This window comes from Leucopleurus acutus (assembly GCF_964270905.1).
Source record: "Leucopleurus acutus genome assembly, chromosome: 9".
NCBI lineage: Eukaryota > Metazoa > Chordata > Mammalia > Artiodactyla > Delphinidae > Leucopleurus > Leucopleurus acutus.
The window spans coordinates 98,151,406-98,172,334 of record NC_139144.1 but is presented as its reverse complement, the minus strand read 5'-3'; the positions used below and the strand labels follow the sequence as shown (position 1 = coordinate 98,172,334).

Sequence of the window (20,929 nt, the reverse complement as noted above, 5' to 3'; positions counted from 1 at the left end):
GAACATTACAATACATCTTTTCTCATTACATCATGTGTCTACTAGCTTTGTTCATGATGTCCTTTATTGAATAGAACAATCAGTTTAGTTTTTGGCTTGGTCGATAGTGGTACCAATTACTGACATGCTGGAAACAGGGAGAGGAATAGGATAGACTGAAAACTAGGGGTAGGAATAGGAGTTAGCCTTGGTTGCCTTAAGTTAGAGATGCTCATTGAACCTTCAAGTAGGAATCTTGAATAGGCAGTTGGATATTTGAGTCTGGAATAAACATGAGATTTTGTTAATCTTAATATTCTAAATTGTTTTTATTGTTCCTTGAACGTATTCTTTTCTTTTTTCATTTACATTTTAAAACTTAGAGCTCTGTTGTTTAAAGTTACTAAGAAAATTTTTATTTAAGAAATTGGAAAATTGGAATTGAAGGTACTTTAAATTGTATCATAGTGGGGGTTTTTTGGCTACATATGTAACTTTGATCATAATTTCATTTTTTTCTTATCCAACATACTGAATCTTTGCAGAGTCATGGTTACCCAAGGAAATGTGCAATTCTAACTTGTTTCAAGGACTCTGAACATATTTCATAGAACATTTACTATACACCTTATAAATGATAATATTTCTCCATTTCACATTTAGATTCTAAAAAATAACTCAGGGTTGACTCATGTTTAAATTGAATGTGAAAATAGATAGTTTTGATGTAAATCTATATGTTCATGGGATTCAGTTATCAAGTATTGAATATTATAGTTTCAGGACCATCTTCCTTAAGAAGGAAATACCCATAGGTGCGCAAATGTGAATCTTTTATTTTTTTAACATCTTTATTAGAGTATAATTGCTTTACAATGTTGTGTTAGTTTCTGCTGTATAACTGTGAATCAGCTATATACATATATCCCCATATCCCCTCCCTCTTGTGTCTCCCTCCCACTCTCCCTATCCCACCCCTCTAGGTGGTCACAGAGCACCAAGCAGCTCTAGGTTGTCACAGAGCACCAAGCAGATATCCTCATGCGATGCAGCTGCATCCCACTAGCTACATATTTTACATTTGGTAGTGTATATATGTCAAGCTACTCTCTCACTTCATACCAGCTTACCCTTCCCACTCACCTTCTCCTCAAGTCCATTCTCTATGTCTGTGTCTTTATTCCTGTCCTGCACCCAGGTTCTTCAGAACCATTTTTTCTGTTTTTTTAAGATTCCATATATATGTGTTAGCATACGGTATTTGTTTTTCTCTTTCTGACTTACTTCACTCTGTATGACAGACTCTAGGTCCATCCACCTCACTACAAATAACTCAATTTCATTTCTTTTTATGGCTGAGTAATATTCCATTGTATATATGTGCCACATCTTCTTTATCCATTCATCTGTCGATGGACACTTAGGTTGCTTCCATGTCCTGGCTGTTGTAAATAGTGCTGCAGTGAACATTGTGGTTCATGACTCTTTTTTTTTTTTTTTTTGTGGTACGCGGGACTCTCACTGTTGTGGCCTATCCCGTTGCGGAGCACAGGCTCCAGACACGCAGGCTCAGCGGCCATGGCTCACGGGCCCAGCCGCTCTGCGGCATGTGGGATCTTCCCAGGCTGGGGCACGAACCCGTGTCCCCTGCATCGGCAGGCGGACTCTCAACCACTGCACCACCAGGGAAGCCCCATGACTCTTTCTGAATTATGGTTTTCTCAGGGTATATGCCCAGTAGTGGGATTGCTGGGTCGTATGGTAGTTCTATTTTTAGTTTTTTAAGGAACCTCCATACTGTTCTCCATAGTGTCTGTATCAATTTACATTCCCACCAACAGTGCAATAGGGTTCCCTTTTCTCCACACCCTCTCCAGCATTTATTGTTTGTAGATTTTTTGATGATGGTCTTTCTGACTGGTGTGAGGTGATACCTCATTGTAGTTTTGATTTGCATTTCTCTGATGATTAGTGATGTTGAGCATCCTTTCATGTGTTTGTGTTTGTTGCCAATCTGTATATGGAGAAATGTCTGTATAGGAGAAATGTCTGCTTAGGTCTTCTGCCCATTTTTGGATAGGGGTGTTTTTTTGATATTGAGCTGCATGAGCTGCTTGTATATTTTGGAGATCAATCCTTTGTCACTTGCTTCGTTTGCAAATAATTTCTCCCATTCTGAGGGTTGTCTTTCCGTCTTGTTTATGGTTTCCTTTGCAGTGCAAAAGCTTTTAAGTTTCATTAGATCTCATTTGTTTATTTTTGTTTTTATTTCCATTTCTCTAGGAGGTGGGTCAAAAAAGATCTTGTTGTGATTAATGTAAAAGAGTGTTATTCCTATGTTTTCCTCTAAGAGTTTTATAGTGTCCGGTCTTACATTTAGGTCTTTAATCCATTTTGAGTTTATTTTCCTGTATGGTGTCAGGAATTGTTCTAATTTCATTCTTTTACATGTAACTGTCCAGTTTTCCCAGCACCACTTATTGAAGAGGCTGTCTTTTCTCCACTGTATATTCTTGCTTCCTTTATCAAAAATAAGGTGACCATAGGTGCGTGGGTTTATCTCTGGACTTTCTATCCTGTTCCATTGATCTATATTTCTGTTTTTTGTGCCAGTACCATATTCTCTTGATTACTGTAGCTTTTTAGTATAGTCTGAAGTCAGGGAGCCTGATTCCTCCATCTCCATTTTCCATTCTCAAGATTGCTTTGGCTATTTGGGGTCTTTTGTGTTTCCATACAAATTGTGAAATTTTTTGTTCTAGTTCTGTGAAAAGTGCCATTGGTAGTTTGAGAGGGATTGCATTGAATCTGTAGATTGCATTGGGTAGTATAGGCATTTTCATAATGTTGATTCTGCCAATCCAGGAACGTGGTCTATCTCTCCATCTGTTTGTATCATCTTTAATTTCTTTCATCAGTGTCTTATAGTTTTCTGCATACAGGTCTTTTGTCTCCTAAGGTAGTTTTATTCCTCAGTATTTTATTCTTTTTGTTGCAGTGGTGAATGGGAGTGTTTCCTTAATTTCACTTTCAGATTTTTCATCATTAGTGTATAGGAATGCTAGACATTTCTGTGCATTAATTTTGTATCCTGCTACTTTACCAAATTCATTGATTAGCTCTAGTAGTTTTCCAGTAGCATCTTTAGGATTCTCCTTGTATATTATCATGTCATCTGCAAACAGTGTCAGCTTTACTTATTCTTTCTGGATTTGGATTCCTTTTATTTCTTTTTCTTCTCTGATTGCTGTGGCTAAAACTTCCAAAACAATGTTGAATAATAGTGGTGAGAGTGGGAAACCTTATCTTGTTCCTGATCTTAGTGGAAATGGCTTCAGTTTTTCAACATTGAGGACGATGTTGGCTGTGTGTTTGTCATATATGGCCTTTATTATATTGTGGTAAGTTCCCTCTATGCCTACTTTCTGGAAGGTTTTTATTATAAATTGGTGTTGAATTTTGTCAAAAGCTTTTTCTGCATCTATTGAGATGATCATATGGTTTTTCTCCTTCAATTTGTTAATATGGTGTATCACATTGATTGATTTGCATATATTGAAGAATCCTTGCATTCCTGGGATAAACCCCACTTGATCATGGTGTATGATCCTTTTAATGTGCTGTTGGATTCTTTTTGGTAGTATTTTGTTGAGGATTTTTGCATCTGTGTTCATCAGCGATATTGGCCTGTAGTTTTCTTTCTTTGTGACATCTTTGTCTGGTTTTGGTATCAGGGTGATGGTGGCCTCATAGAATGAGTTTGGGAGTGTTCCTCCCCCTGCTATATTTTGGAAGAGTTTGAGAAGGATCAAATCCATGTTTTTATATCTTAAAATATATTCATAGTTGGCTTTTATAATTTAGGAAGAAAGGATAGTATCTTAGCTATTTAAGTTTATAGAGGTGATATTTCTTCCAACAAGGGATGTGACCATCCTTATGAAGACAAAACAAAGAAAATCTTTCTTTAAGTACAGAAAAAAAAGTTCCTATATTGCCGTGCTGGGCACTCATAAAAATGACTGGTGGTACTTTCAAGCATCATTCATCAGGCTTACATTTTAGAGGGAAAAAAAAACCTCACTATCCACTCCATATTCATTTAAGTTTTAAGTGCTTAGAAGACTTACCATAACCTCAACTTTAGCCCTGAAGTGGTAAATCTTTCTTTTAAATTTCTTTTAAATTTTATTTATTTATTTGTTTGTTTATTTATTTATTTATGGCTGTGTTGGGTCTTCGTTGCTGTGCGCAGGCTTTCTTTAGTTTCGGCGAGCGGGCTTTTCATTGTGGTGGCTTCAGTAGTTGTGGCACGTGTGCTCAGTAGTTGTGGCTCGAGGGCTCTAGAGCACAGGCTCAGTAGTTGTGGCACACGGGCTTAGTTGCTCCACAGCGTGCGGGATCTTCCCGGACCAGGGCTCGAACCCCTGAACCCCTGCATAGGCAGGTGGATTCTTAACCAGTGCACCACCTGGGAAGCCCAGAAATGTTAAATCTTGACATGTATCAATTTTAGCAGTTTGTCCCGGCACTGCTAGAACTCTGAGCACCCAGATGTCCAGAGCCTTACGTTCTGTTTTGCCATAGTTCTTTCACATTTTTCACCCATCACTACTAACTTTGTAGTGTTGTTAGCTTTTACATCACCCCTTATTTTAAAACTGGACTAATCTGAAAGTGTCCTATTCGGTGAGAAACACCAGACAATGTATCAGACATGGTGTGCTTTCTTAACGCATCTAATCACAAAGGGCAGGTGAGCAGACCTTCATCATATTCAAGTGGGCCTGCAGAATGAGATTTCTCTGAGGTCATAAGTATTGTATTTACCTTAATTTTGTGCTCTCTACACTGCCTTCTGTGATATCATGCGGGCTTCTCATATAGCAGAATTATCCTGATTATTAAAAATTTATTCTATTTGAGTATATAAGTAGGTTAGGAGAGAAAGGACTGGGAAGTTTTGGGGTTTTTTTTTTGTTTTTTTTTTGCGGTACGCAGGCCTCTCACTGTTGTGGCCTCTCCCGTTGCGGAGCACAGGCTCCGGACGCGCAGGCTCAGCGACCATGGCTCACGGGCCCAGCCGCTCCGCGGCATGTGGGATCTTCCCGGACCGGGGCACGAACCCGTGTCCCCTGCATCGGCAGGCGGACTCTCAACCACTGCGCCACCAGGGAAGCCCTGGGAAGTTTTTTAAAAAATATTTATTCTTCAGTATCTAAGAAGTAGCAGGTATAAAAGTGTTACTTATGTTAGTAATATTTAAAAATTCATTGAGAATTAAAAATTGCCATAAGGTGACATTTTTCCAATAGCTTCTTATACCAGATTCGGTGTTCAAATTAGAGTCAGAAGATAAGGGTTCAGATTTTGACTGCTGCTAGGATAACCTGTCCAAACAGAGCGTCGCTGTGAATTTATAGCAGTGCTAGGATGTAAAAGAAGGCAGTAAAATTATGGCATTTTTTAAGACATGTAATGATTGGGTTTTTGGGCTTTTCTTTCATGCAGTAGGCTCTCTACCCACTTATTTGGTTTGTGTTTTCACAGCCGCCTTGAGATATGGGGAACGTGACATAAGACTGCTGTGTAGACTGGCCTTAGCATGGGGATTGGGGCTGAACAGGGGTAGTGTAGACAGTGGCGAAGTTAGATGAATGTATTTCATAGAAAAGCACTGTGTGGTTGTTGTCACCTGTCTTCTGTCTTCTCCATTAGCTTATCTGACAAAATCAGAGAATAATTAAAGATGAACAGCAGAACCCCTTTCGTCACACAAATGCAAAATTCACACATTAAACCTACCTCGGTCATTTTTTCATTCGCCATGATAAAGTAATGAGAATGGAATAGGTAAGATTTATTAAAAGCTATGTGCCGTGCACTCAGATCTGAGCATTTTATGTGTACTACTTAATTTCACCTTGGCAACAACTCTCTGATGTCAGATAATATCATTACCTCAGTTTTGCAGATGAGGAAATTGAGATGTAGAGAGATTAATAAAATTGTCCAAAGTCACAGGGCCAGTAAGTGGCAGGACAGCTATCGATTCCAGGTAGTCAGACCCCAGAGTCCCTGCTGATTCTCACCACAGTAGAATCTCTGTGAGTTGCCAACTCCCTTAGCACTGTTGTTGCCAACACAACGCTAAGTACAAGCTAAAATAGAGCGACTGGGATTGAATGCCAGTCTTCTCTTACAAAACAGTCATCTGGGGCTTCCCTGGTGGTGCAGTGGTTGAGATTCCGCCTGCGATGCAGGGGACACAGGTTCATGCCCCGGTCCAGGAAGATCCCACATGCTGCAGAGCGGCTGGGCCCGTGAGCCGTGGCCGCTGAGCCTGCGCATCCGGAGGCTGTGCTCCGCAACGGGAGAGGCCACAACAGTGAGAGGCCCACGTACCGCAAAAAAAAAAATCAATAAAGAAGACAGTCATCTGAATGGCCCTTAATTGGATCATATTAATTTTTATTAACATAAACTACTAAATGGAAAGGCAACAATTATTTTCATTGATACGTAGAAAGAGATAACTCTTCGATTGAAAACCATGCCTGCTGATTGAATATCCTGAGTTTTCAACTATTTTTCACATGGCATGGTGTTTTTCTTTTTTTTTTTGGACCCTTCACCAGGTATATCAATATATCGTAGAAGAAATGGACAGCTACCATGACTGAGATGTTAAATGCCAAATATTTTAAAAATAATGTTACTAATTAGTAGAATAAAGGCCTCCCACAGCCTGGTTCCTAAGGTTCCCTGCAACAAAAAATTACTGACATCCTATAGAAAGAAGTTCAAAATATTTTGTCCTGCCTGTTTTTGTTGTTATATATCTCCCTTTAATTTTACTCATTTTTCTAAGTAGCTAGTTGCATGTGTGTGTATGTGTGTGTGTGTGTGTGTGTATATATATATACACACACACACACATATACATATATATATACACACACTTATTTCACTTGTCATTGGCCTCTATTATAGTATGCCAAAATCACACATTTTGCACATTTTAAGTACAGAATGACAAAGTCATGACAGGATTAGTCATGATAGACAGTCACTAAGTCCATGATAGTATTGAATTTGGATTTGGAGAATGAAAGAGGAGAGGATATAAAAATGACAGTGACATTCAAGAGCAGGACCTTTACTTTTTATAATACCAAACAAAGACTGTTTTCTTACAGATGACTTCAGAAATTAAACCCTAAACACATCCTTGGTGCACTGTTTTTCCTAAGTGTCCACGTTCTACAATGAAAATGCAGTGCTTTTCTTGTCCGAGTCTAGAGGAAAAAAAGTGCTATCAGTTATTTAGGATCTGATTTATGCCTTAAGAGATTGGCTGCCACTCTCTGCGATTTCAGGGAAGCTGGGTATCAAGGAGCAATTTTCAAAGAATTGAAAGCTGGTACAGGGTTATGAATAAATTCTCAGAAGCTTTGACCTTCCTGTCAAATGACAGGACTATAAATATGTTGGTAATTCTGCTTTGTTGTGAGTACCTGTTCTTTTCCATCATTGTGGAGTTTCTAGGATACCATAAATTGGTTCCAGCAGAACTAAAACGAAATTTTTTATTGTATAAAAAAAAATTAGAAGAGGAGAAGATAAAAGGTAGAGAACACAGGGAGCAGCTCTTGGTGTTGCTCCTGAAATATGTCTAGAATTAGAGGGTCCAGTTTTGGAAACTTTATAGTATCCAAGTTAAAAATAACTACTTGGTCACATTTTATCATTTATTTACATGAAATTAAATAAGTGACTTTTGGATAGGAATTGAGGTAGTTAATGCACAATATTTTTAACGGTTTCCCTCCCCTTATGCCAAAATCATCATGAAATATGGCTCATTCTTGCTTTAATATAGTCTTTTAAAATAACTACACACAGTATATAATTACATACAGAATTTAGATATGTGTAGCGTGGTTAAGCATAAGATGCTGTGTTTTATGACTTTGTTATGTATCTTAATTCCATTAAGGTGCAATTTATTGATTGTCGTAGAATCTTTTTCCTCTAACTTCACCCTTACCTTTCCCAAGCTGACAATTCAGGAAAGAATAGAGATGAGGGAAAAATTGGTCCAGATAACCCACAGAGAAGGGGGCAAAGAAAAGCTGGTTGTTTTCCTTTAGAAACAAAGAAAAACCTTTTCATACTTCCACTTTTTAAGAGGGTTCCATGTATTCTTTTGAACAAAAGTGAATATATACATACATATATATATAGTACATATATATGTATGCACACACAAACATATACACCTGTTGTCTGTTTTAGGGACACTTAAAGAAGCAGAAAGGGCACAAGAAATGAGGAAGAAAAGCAGTGGGGATAGAAAGGTACAGCAATGCAGACAAAGGCATCTAGAAAGAGACGGAGATGTTAGTCACCTATGGCTGTGTAACAAGTCACCACAAAACTTGGTGTCATAAAACAACAATAAACATTTATTATGTCTCAGAATTTCTCTGCAGATCCAGAATTTGGACTTTTCTGGATGCTTCAAGCTTGGGGTGTCATGAAGTTCAGTTGTCCCAGCATCCGTCATATGGTTCCCAGGTGGCTCATGGGTGGTGACGGCGGCCCTGGTGGGGGGCAGGGAGCAGCTCCATTCCTCTCCATAAGGGCTGACTGGCACACATAGGTTAGTCCTATTCAGTGTGGGGAGTCACTAGGCGAGGACCTAAATTCCAGGAGGCAAGGTTCATTGGGCGCCATCTCGGAGCCTGACCACCACAGAGAAATACGGTAAAAGAGCATTAGACTCACACGAGCACATATACTTGTAGGAAGATGAGAGGGTGAAGGACTAGGTGGTTCAGTGGTGAGGTGAACGCGACCATGATCATCCTGCAACACACTTGATTTGTGACGAACATAGACTGCTTTCGTATCAGTTGTTACTCCAAACCCAATGCGTCACATCTAGTTGCTTAATTGTGGCTCCATGATAATAGTCTCCTTTACAGCACAGAGCTGTAAAGCTAAGCTGCATTAAAGCATGGTATTTCTCTCAGAAGTCTCACCATAATTTTACCTCAAGACATCAAAAACTACCCCTCCCCAAATCAGTACTTTTACTTTTCTGATGTTAAAGACTCTTAACTTCATATGTAAGAGGTACCAATATAAGACTACTGTGGCCATTAAGACTGTGATCTGTATAACTTGAAAGGTGTATTTATTTCAACATAGTGCCAATACATAATACATAGCATATTATGGGGTACTTTTCAGATTGCTTTCAGAAGACAAAATTATCCTAACGTTCTTGACATGAAAAATGAGAGACAGGTAAATTGTCTAAAATTAAAAGTAATGCATTGCATGAAAATAAGCCAGCTTGAAGTTCAGAGAATAAAGAAAAGCTTGCAAAAAAAAAAAAAAAAAAGTAAGGCATTGTTTTGTTGCCCACTGAAGTCCTTTTGTATGATAAAAATAATAGGGAATGTTTAGAGCATTTATTCTGTGGCAGGCACTACTCTAAGTGCCTCACATATCAAGTCATTTAATCCTCACAACAGTCCTTTCATTCTGGTTTGATAGATGAGGAAAGCGAAACACAAACGTGGTGAAAAGATTCAAATCCAGAAGTCTTTCTTTAGCCCTTGTGCCTTTAACCACAGCACGGTACGTAGAACAGACTACCCCAGGCTGGCTCAGAACGAGGATTCGTTAATAATGACAGCATTTCCCTCAGACTCACTCCATGGACAGAATCTAAAGCCTAGCCAGAGTCCCCAGGGGCCGGAAGGGGGAAATGGAAAGCTTTCAGCAAGCTAGGAGTATTTCTCTTGAGAGGGTACAGTCAGTATGGAGATGGGTAGGTCTGACTTAACGTTTTTTTTTTTTTAATTAGGGTATTTTAGGTTGTTTTACAATGTTGTGTTAGTTTCTACTGTACAGGGAAGTGAAGCAGAGTTCCCTATGCTTATACAGCAGGTTCTCATTAGTTATCTATTTATACATATTAGTTAGTGTCTATGTCAATCCCAATCTCCCAATTCACCCTCCGCTTTCTCCCCTTGGTGTCCATACATTTGTTCTCTACGTCTGTGTCTCTATTTCTGCTTTGCGAACCGGTTCATCTGTACCATTTTTCCAGATCCCACATATATGCGTTAATATACGATATTTGTTTTTCTCTTTCTGACCTACTTCACGGTATGACAGTCTCTTTGGCAGCTGAGTTGACTCTGGTGAGACAAGGGGAGATCTTGTCATGGTGACTTGGATAAGGTAGTAGTGAAAGAAATTGTGAGAATTGATAGGGATCTGGATATATTTAGAAGATAGAGTAAATGGGATTTCCTCAGGGGTATGAAAAAAGAAAAAAAAGAAACTTTCCACCTGAGTAGCTGGAAGGATGTAGTAGATATCCACTCAGATCAAAAGCTGTGTATGGGGCGGGTTTGAGATAAAAGATGAGGATGTATCAAATAGGCAGTTGTATGTTCAGGACCGGAGGTAGAGAGGGAAGTCTAGACTAGAGATACAAATTTGGATTTGCCAAGATCTGCATGACTGAGCTCACAAAGAACATAAATATGGGTCGATTAAAGAGGAGGATCTAGCCGAGACCAAGGGACTGAGCCCTGAGGCAGTTCAGGTTTAGGATTTGGAGTGAAGAGGGGGAGCCAGCAAAGGAAATTGTGGGTGAAGAGGAAAACCAGGAGATTGTGGTGTTCTGGAAGCAAAGCAAAGACAGTATATCAAGGAGGTGTGAGTAATAACCCATTGCAAATTCTGATAGGTCAAGCCAGATGGGGACTAATAATTGACCACTGGGTTTAGCAGTTTGGAGGTCATGGGTTGTCTTGGTGAAAGCTGATTTGGAAAAGAGGTTAATTAAGCAAAGGCTTAAGTGGAATGAATGTAAGAGAATTGGAACAGTGAATTTAGACAACCCTTTCTAGGAGTTTTAACGTAAAGAGGAACAAAGAAATGGGTTAGTAAGGTGGTAGTTGGCACATGAATTGGAGGTTGAAAGTAGTTACATGAAACAGCTAAGCTTAGTGCCCCCCTTTCGATAAATATTTGTTGTATTCCAACTGTGTGTCCAAGATGGTTCAGTGTTTTATAGATACAAAAAGTAATGAGCTGTAGTTTCTCTCCTTGAGAGTATGCAAGTAACCCGGGCTGTGTGTTCATGGAGGGCTTTGGAGAAGAAGTGCTTTCATCAAAGAGGTGATACTGCTTCTAATTCATATTTTATAGGATCTGGGGGAGAAGCAAAACTGTCCTATCTGTTCCTGACTAAAAATACTCAAATCTTTAAAAAAAAAAAAAAAAAACTTTTTTGTGTTAATTTTCTTTATCTTAGCCCACTCATTGATTTTGCTTTAACCATTCTTTGTGAACTTCTTGAAGACCCAATAAGTGCATTTTTGGAAAAAAAAAAAGTGTGTTTTGAAAACAGGAATGAGTGTCGCACACATCCTCGTCAGCACCCTCCTTATAGACAGTCATTAGCAGAGGACAGTTAAAGGAATGAGGACATGTAAGTAGACTGAGAAACGTTGAAGAGAGGTAGCTGAGGTCAAGGAACATAGTTGTTCATTTACTTAATTCACTTACTGCACAAGTATTTATTATTTAGGATAAACGTCGAAAAAGATCATGCCAAAGCTTAACTTGCTGATTGAGTATAGGGAACAGAAAGCAAGAATGGGAATAAAAGCAAAGGAATGAAATGGTCTGAGTGGCCTTTGAAGATAGAAGCCTGGAAAAACATGATGATATAGTAAAATGAAGTAGATGTTAAAATCACAGCATGCTTGGGTTTAGATCCCACGTCTGCTAGTTACTAGTTGAGTGGTCTTGAGCAACTTAATGGCTGTACTGAGTCCACAGTCTCTATTTCAGTAGTAACTCTACCACTCCAGGTTGTTATGAGAATTATGGCGCCCAGAAGAATATTAGGTCAGAGCAGATACTCAAAAATTGTTACCTTACTTCACTCTCTTTTTCTTTAACTGGAACTTTTTCAATTATTTCTTCCAGAATATAAAGTTTGATAGTTGAGCTGGGGTTTGAAATAATTAAATGCATGCAGAGTTGTCTTTTTCTTTCCCCGTCTTCAGGAGCACTAACAATATCCCATGAGCATTGTGAGCATAAGTGGAAAACAAAACAAAACAGAAGTAGACACATAGCTCAGTTAAACGTGCTGAACATCGGCCATACTGCATCTCCGCAAGCAGACATGCTTCCTGGAGTGTGTTTGAATAGGATAATGAATAGGATCACCCAGTACGTCTATCCACTGTCATACCACCTCACAATTACCCTTCACTCCCCGACCAGTCTTAATGACTCGCAGCCTCTGCTATAGCAGAAAGAAGTATGGGGGCGGGGAGGGGTGATGAATCTGACAAAAGGGAGGGGTCCAGTGGAGGAGAACGTACAATACTTGGAGTAATTGTGGGAAGCTGTCTGTCTGTCGTAGGAGACCCTGCATACAGCTCTTTTATAGAAGGAGAGTCGAAGTAGCTAAGGATACAAGGAGGACAGTTGAAATACATCTTGCAGTGCCGGCATTCCCATCAGCTCTTTACCAACTATGAGAACATTTGAGAAACAAGTTCAGTGGCTTTAGAGTCTGAACTGAATTTTATTTAAACTATTTGCTTGCATTGAAGAAAGAGAATCTTGGGTTACCTTAGTACTAGGCTCAGTTCAAATCGAGAATTCCAGAAATTAACTTGAAGCATTACATTTTGGATATGGTGAGCAGATATGAGACCTTAGAAGGAGTTCTTTGGAGTTTTCTAAAATTGGTGAACAGAGTTGGGGAGCTGTGCTCCTATAAAGAAGGACTATTTCAGAAGAGGGGAGCATTTTAAAAAAGTAGTTTACTGAAAACTAGAGCTTCTGTATAGCAAATGGAGATATGATTCTTGTCTTTAAAATATCTTAATGTCTTATGAAGGTTAAACATAAAAATGTTTACATAAATTTTTTTCTCTTTCTCCTTTCCCGCTATATTTCATATTAGTCTTATGAGGTCTAATCACTTTTTTTTTCTTTAAAAATTACTGGGCCAAAGTGACTAGGGTTTTATAAAATAAAAAGCAGAGAAGAGTGGAAAGAAAACTTGTGTTCAAGTTAAACTTGGAGGACTTGATAGAGGGAGAGGGGTAAGTAAATCAACGTTTATAATAGGAATGTTTGAAGCCCTGTTCGTGGCACCTTATACATGTTCTCATTTAGTCCTCAGAATAACCCAGTGAGGTAGTACTGTCATGCCCATTTTACATATAAACATAAAATGTGTACTCTGTATACACCTTGAAGTGTATTTTGAATACCGTTGACGGGGTATTCATAATTGTTGGTTGTATGTGGTTTATCGTAGTGTCCAATTAAGCAGACCTTATCCACACAGAGAATTCTGTCTTGGTGTCTATATGGAGACCTTTCAGTTCAACTGGGCCCTCTCTCATCTACTTTAATTTTGACAAAGATTTTTCTAAGCATATTGACACCTTTTTATTGATGCTTTTTCCTTTTGTTCTAAACCATTAGTCAGATATTTGTTAGACACTTAGTACGTTCTTCCCCCTGTGCTATAAATCCGACAGAAGTGAAAGGCCAGGGTTTTGCCTTCAAAGAAATTTTATTCTTTTTAAGGATATAACATGCACCCATTTGAGAGGTACAGGACAGTAACAAAATGCTCTATTTTGTGGTGTAAATAAAGACTGTAGCTGTTAGAAGCAAGTGTGATCTGTGTTAACTGGAATAACAGAGGGAGCTTTGAAAAGAAGGTAGTTTGACCTTTGCTTTGCAGCTGCTCTTGGTTAAGGATGGAGAAATAGCCTAAGAATAGACAGGGATTGTGGGCCTCCTGATCACACCATACATTAAGTAGAGTAACATTTATCTGAAGTTATTTGAAAACTCTGTGATCACTCTTTGACTCAAAATCTGTCTTTCGTGTAACCTGTCCTGTCTCCACTGTTAGAAATGCTTGCTTCTGGGATAAGTATTGTCTTTAGAAGGCATCGTTTAAAATGTCCATATGTTTTGGAGGAGCAAAGAGTAGGTTTCTGACAATTTAGTGTGAGGGCACTCACCAGATGATTCTCTCTGACTGGAATAAAAGGAAGGCTTAGAGATAGGATAGGATACATTGTAAGAAAATCATCAATACCGAGGTGCTAGGGTAGAAAGGATAAACATCGATTGCATCTGTTTTAATTGGAAATAGTTTAGTGTTGGGAGTTAAGGAGGAAATTAGCCAATCATACTATTTTACCGTCGCTAATAATAGTGGGTATTTCTTAAATATCTTTGACTTTTAAATAAACTAGCTTAACAGGCATTCAGAAGGTTTTCTTTTGGATATACATGCACCCAGTATTGTCATTAACCGTTTAATCGAAAAATAAGCCTACCTTTTGTCAATATACACACGATTTCAGCCTCAGGTGACTAAATAATTTCCAAAACAAAAGTAAGATGGAAGTTATTAATTTCAAAACATACCACTGAAATGTTCTGGCTGTGGAAATATTCAACCAAAAATCATAGTTTCAGCTGCTGTGTGCAGAATCTCTATTCCAAATCAGTATTTTCCTAGGTGGATTTCATGAAATGCAAATTCCACAGGTAATTGTGAGGTGTTATTTTAAGGGGCAGGAGGAGGACCTGTAGTTAAGTAAGTTTGGGAAACACTCGCTCAGGTAAACAGAGTTTTTTGCTTCAAGACTACCTAGAGGGACTTCCTTGGTGGCGCACTGGTTAAGAATCCGCCTGCCAATGCAGGGGACATGAGTTCGATTCCCTGGTCCGGGAAGAGCCCACATGCCGCAGAGCAACTAAGACCATGCGCCACAACTACTGAGCCTGCGCTCTAGAGCCCGCGAGCCACAACTACTGAGCCTGTGTGTCTAGAGCCCGTGTTCTGCAACAAGAGAAGCCACCGCGATGAAAAGACTGCACATCACAACGAAGAGTAGCCCCCGCTCGATGCAACTAGAGAAAGCCTGCACGCAGCAACGAAGACCCAATTTAACCCAAAATCAATAAGTAAATTAAAAAAAAAAAAAAAGACTACCTAGAACACCTAGGATGCTGGTGTGTGTTGTGACTTCCAAGGGGGGAATCCAAGAAGCTATTGTTCTAATCTTAACCAGACCCCACGAGTAGTGTTCTGTGGGATACACTTTGGAAAATGTGGTTCTGACATGATTGGAAACTCTAAAAGCTCTCTATAGATAAGGAATTAACGCTTTTTCAAAAGGAAATGCAATCAATGATAAATATATATTAAACCAACACGCTTGCTTGAGTTCTGAATTCTGCGTTTGTGGAGCAGAATAAAAGTCAATATACGCGTCCTCTAGCTCTGAGATTTTACAACTATAAATTCACTGAAAAGACCATTTCTCTTGTTACTACTTTCAGTCATGTGCGTAGTCGCAGTATGAAATGTACCAGCACAAAAGTCTATCTTTGTGTGGGAGAGGTACCCTCTTCTCCTAGTAAATATAAGCTAGATCCTTCGTTGACTTCTTCCACTGTTCTTTCCAGGGGGCTGTTTAAATTCCCGTGCTGTTAGCTGATGACTTTTTAAAGTACCTGGACAAACTAACAAAAGATTAGGTAGCATAGGTTAGCCTTGTATTTAATCAGTGTACAGCAGTATTCCATTCATACTGGGTCTAACCGTTTGCCAGAAATTTTAGCTGCAATTAGCATGGGGTGTAAGTGTAGCATTAACAGCAATTTGATGAATGGTTTTCCGCTTTATAAACGAGTATCGGTATCTGCTCCTTGAATCTTCTGCACTAAGTAGAAAGGGCATTTGTGGTCTTCCTGTGTTCGGTTGCTTTGTGAATGATCTTGTGAAATTTCTCTGTATTTTGTGAACGCCACACTAAGATAACTTAGCCTAAAACTTAGCATCGTTATTGGATTAAAAGATTTAGAGATGTAAACAGGATTCAGATGCCTCAATGCTTGGAATTTTTGCAGAAGCAAAATCTAGGGTGAGCTGTATCCTTTCTCTCGGTCCTGTCCTTGTCATTTTCAAAGAGGAGGTAAAATACGATCAAAGGGACAGTGGTTTCTCAGCCCTTCATTCGGTGTCCACTTGTGTATGTTTTGCTCTAGCTTGGCATTACAGCCTAGGGACAGTGACTGTGATGCTGCCTGTCCTTTACATGCTCATAAGTATGACTTCCAGCGTAGGTGCCAAGCGCCATCTTTGTTGCCTTTACTGAATTACAATTTCATCCCTTATTGAGGTTGTTAATATGTTAAAAATAACCATGATTGGAAAACCAAACTGTCTGTGATTTATTTTTGTTCCATCTCTACCATATAGAACTGCCTTTGACTTCGAAGAGTCATCTTAGCTCAGAACAGGTGACAGAATAGGAAGCTGTGCAGTGATTCATGAGAGTGGATGGAAGTCAATGATTAGTTCACGTGCCTGTGGTCTCCAGTAATGGCATAAATCTTTAGGGAAGTTCTTTACTGTCAGGCTGCATGCCTGCCTGTGTCAAATCCCATATAGGCTAGTGTATATTATGAATTGAGAAATCTGAGGGATGAACAAAAATTCCTTTTGTTGTCCACTGTAAACATGTCACATAGACTTGAAGATACAGGAGAAAAGCATAGTATTGCTCTCTGTTAACCATACAAAGCTAAATTTTGTATATTTATAAACACAAAGACCATTCACTTGTGGCTAAACACCTTTTTGGAATGAGAGGAAAAACTGTTCATTGTTTGATTGTAGGCAAATACCTATCTGGGACTTTTTAGGTCCCAGAATGAAATTTTCAAAGTCTGTTAAATCTTAAAATAATGAGGAAGGCAATGAATACATAGCAAGGCTAGAAGAGAAAGCTTACCGTTGTGTCATTTAAACCAGTGGGGTTTTTCTTGTTTTGGGGTTTTTTTTTTTTTGCGGTACGCGGGCCTCTCAGTGTTGTGGCCTCTCCCGTTGCGGAGCACAGGCTCCGGACGCGCAGGCTCAGCGGCCATGGCTCACGGGCCCAGCCGCTCCGCGGCACGTGGGATCCTCCCGGACCGGGGCACGAACCCATGTCCCCCACATTGGCAGGCGGACTCTCAACCACTGCACCACCAGGGAAGCCCCCCAGTGGGGTTTTTAACAGCACCCTCCCACCCCGGGATCATAAAGCTTAACATGTGTTTGTGCTGTTGCCTTGGCATTATATGATACAAGTTGAAGAATCTTCCTAGGGAGTTAATATGCACGAGTTGAGAAATCATTCCTTATTTCCTTTATCATTCTTTACTGCAGTTAGCCAGAGCACCAAACATGGTAGTGTGTTCAGCTGACCACTACCAAACCATTAACAGGCCACAAACAGAGGGAGGAAAGTCTTCAATTAGAAGATAGGAATTAACCGTAACAGATTGAAAATAAGACAACCCAAGGACACATGAGTCCCCTTTGATGAGAAATGAAGAAGTCACAGGTCTCACTGTCAGAGACAGAGGCGGAGCCATCTGGTCCAGGAGTGCATCCCTGCCCTTCTTGGTCCCAGAGCCCAGAGGACTACGGGTCACCTGCAACTCCTCTGACACGCTGTGCTTTCTGATGGGGACCCTGGCGGTACAGCCCCCATCAGGCTGGGATCCGCCACTGTGAAAAATCACCATCATTCCTATCCCTTCACTGCTGAAGCCAAAGCGGTTCTAAGGAAACCAGAATGTCTGCAGTACCCTCTCTCATGAGCTCCTTGGATGAGAAAAGAGGCTTGGTTACTGCTTTCCAGAGTTGTTAAAGTGTTACGTTTGGCATCTCTGGATGATAATTTGTATTGTATTTAGCATCTGTATCTTCAGAGAGAATTATTTCTATAACGGAAGGTAGTAGGGAGAAATAAAACTCAGAATTCATGTGGCAAGCTATCAATGTAAATCAACTTAGGGAAAAGATTCTAAAGAAAGAAATAAAGGTGGCTCATATCTTAAAAAAAAAAACCCTTATTTCTCTTAGGGGGAAAAAAGCAGAACAAGGGGCTTCCCTGGTGGTGCAGTGGTTGAGAGTCCGCCTGCCGATGCAGGGGACACGGGTTTGTGCCCCGGTCCGGGAGGATCCCACATGCCACGGAGCGGCTGGGCCCGTGAGCCATGGCCGCTGAGCCTGGGCGTCCAGAGCCTGTGCTCCGCAACGGGAGAGGCCACAACAGTGAGAGGCCCGCGTACCGCAAAAAAAAAAACAAAACACAAAAAGAGCGGAACAATGTTGTAAAGGCTGCTCAGAAATGGCTGCATGTTTCCCCAGGTATGGTCCCGCTCATCTGCTGGCCTAGGTTTTAAACCCACCAGCACATTGCTGTTAGTCCCACTGAAGGGATGAGAAAGTGAAAGGTCATTGAGAGACTTTTAAAAAATAACAATACTCTTTATGCTTAGAGCAGTTTTGCATTTACTGAAAATTTAGCAGATGACATGGAGGGTTCCCATATACCCCCCTCCTGCTGGCAGTTTCCCCTATTATCTTGCATTAGTGTGGTACCTTTGTTACAAATAGTGAACCGATATTGATACATTATTAAGGAAAGTCCCTAATTTACAGAGTTCACTCCTGGTGTGTGGTACATCTGTGGTTTTGACAGATGCATCATGTCACGTATTCACCATCACGGTGTCACATAGAATAGCTCTCCTGCCCTAAAAATCTCCCGTGCTCCACCCATCCCCCCACCCCACCCCGACGCCTCAGGTGATCCTCCGTGTGGCTTCTGCGGTGCGCCCTCGGCCTGCGAGCCTCTTTGCCCTCCCGTCATGAGTTGGCGCTTGTTCATCCTTCGGTTCCCACACAAGCATCATTGCTCAGGGCGCCCCTTGCTTGCATGCTGCCCTCCACTCCCCACACCGGATCGGATCTCTGATCTGTCATCTTTCCTCCTTCCCTGTGCTTTGCCTTCCATGCAGTGGTCACAGGTTTCATGTATACAGTTGGGTGAATAACTTGTCTGTGACACTGGCTTGGAGGTTCCTGAATGAGTAATAGGGCAGGATGAAGAACAGAGCTATTTCAGATCCCATTCCTCAGTCCCGCTGCTCGTGCTTAAGCATGTTACCCGCGTCACCAATAACTCAGGACAGGAGCAATTTTTAAATCCCCCTTAAAAAAAAATCTGCAACTTTAGGCTCTATTTCCTGATTCCCGTATGATGTAAAATGATGAGAAAATAAAGACCACTGCACTTTCTTCTACTCTTTTCCTTACTTGTGCCTTCTGACAATTATACCATTACTTTTACACTGAAATATGTAGAAAATTTCTGTAATTATAATATGGTTTATATGCCTTTGCTCTAAATTACACTAAAAGAAAAACACCAAAGATCATTATTCAAGAATGAGGTAAGTTTTTATTTCGCTCCTGAGTTTTCCCCATGGCTGTTTCCCAATTATTCCTCTTTCTTGAATTACTGTTTTTAGTAATTACTCATAATTACTGAATTATTAGAATATTTTCTCTATTTTTTTCCTTCAGAAGAGTCTAAGAATTTCTAAATCTTGTATCACTTCATATCTAAAGTATGTATTTGTTATTTTATTTTTATGAGATTTCAATGTTGGGTCAGTAGTACTCGTTAGTTCATAGCACATTACCATCTCTGGTCCAGGCAAGGATCCTCATTGGTTGATTGATCCATTGCTTCCCTTTTGTCCCTATATCGTTTCCCATTACGCAAACATGTTAGTGTGTGTGTATATATGAATATACATTTTTAATTTTGTTAGTAGAAAAAGTGCCTTATTGTGTTTGCATTTATTTTAATTTACATAGATAGGTTCTGTCATTTATCACGATTCTGTTTCCTACTATGTGTACTGTGTTTTCTATCCATCCACATTTCTCTATGTGCATCTAATCCATTGCTTGGTGTATATCTACAAGTGTTGCTTACCTTTCTTCCAATGATGGACACCAAGTTCAAATGTATTTTAAATTTTCTTTAAAAATCTTCCTTGTGGGCTTCCCTGGTGGCACAGTGGTTGAGAGTCTGCCTGCCGATGCAGGGGGACACGGGTTCGTGCCCCAGTCCGGGAAGATCCCACATGCCGCGGAGCGGCCGGGCCCGTGAGCCATGGCCGCTGAGCCTGCGCGTCCGGAGCCTGTGCTCCGCAACAGGAGAGGCCACAACAGTGAGAGACCCGTGTACCGCAAAAAAAAAAAAAAAAAAATCTTCCTTGTGTTTGAATGTATTTAAGCCCTTCTAATTGAATTTGTGCCCTCTGATAGAATGTTCAAATGGAAATATATGTATATGAATTGTACAGGCAGTAAATGTCTGAATGAACTTGTGTTAAACACAAGGATTCCTATGTATAATAATCTAGAGAATTGTTTTCCTAATAAAAGCAATCTTTTGACAAAAGACAAATCCTGCTTGCATGTTGAGACCTGGATACAGTAGAATAAGTTCTCAGAAACTTACAATATACAGCACAAAAGGCATAGTTGCAATAAAAGTAAAATGACTGTACAAGGAGACCTAGATACCTTAGTTTGGTAATATGTCATATATTAAATACACTTTAAAGCAATATTTTATTAAAATGAAGAATATCTTTTGGAGCTTATTCCTTCAGAGTTATTTGAATTATGAAAAATACATTTTTTACTCTATTATTGAATGCATGCATGTCTTGACATTTTCCCATAAGAACTTGAGGTATCTTTCTACAAAGACTGTATACCCTGAGAATAATGAATAGGGTAGGAATGGAAAAGCATTACTCTGTAGGAGAGGCATTTCCAAGTATTTTATTTAAAAGCAAAGCTTGTGGCCTTGATTGAGCATTACATTTAACTTTAACCTTCTTGTAAACTGAAAAATTGGAAACATGGTAGATTATATCAGTTTTCATAATCAGAATAGAAGAAGCATACTCATTTCTCAGGGCAGATACTCTATTTCCT

The 20,929-nt window shown here is 39.8% G+C and overlaps 1 protein-coding gene across 4 annotated transcripts in view; it reads left to right on the top strand.

The window, feature by feature from the left end:
- The window catches only part of TPK1 (thiamin pyrophosphokinase 1), a 344,701-nt gene that overhangs the window by 215,491 nt on the left and 108,281 nt on the right, over window positions 1-20,929 (top strand). The window lies entirely within an intron of this gene.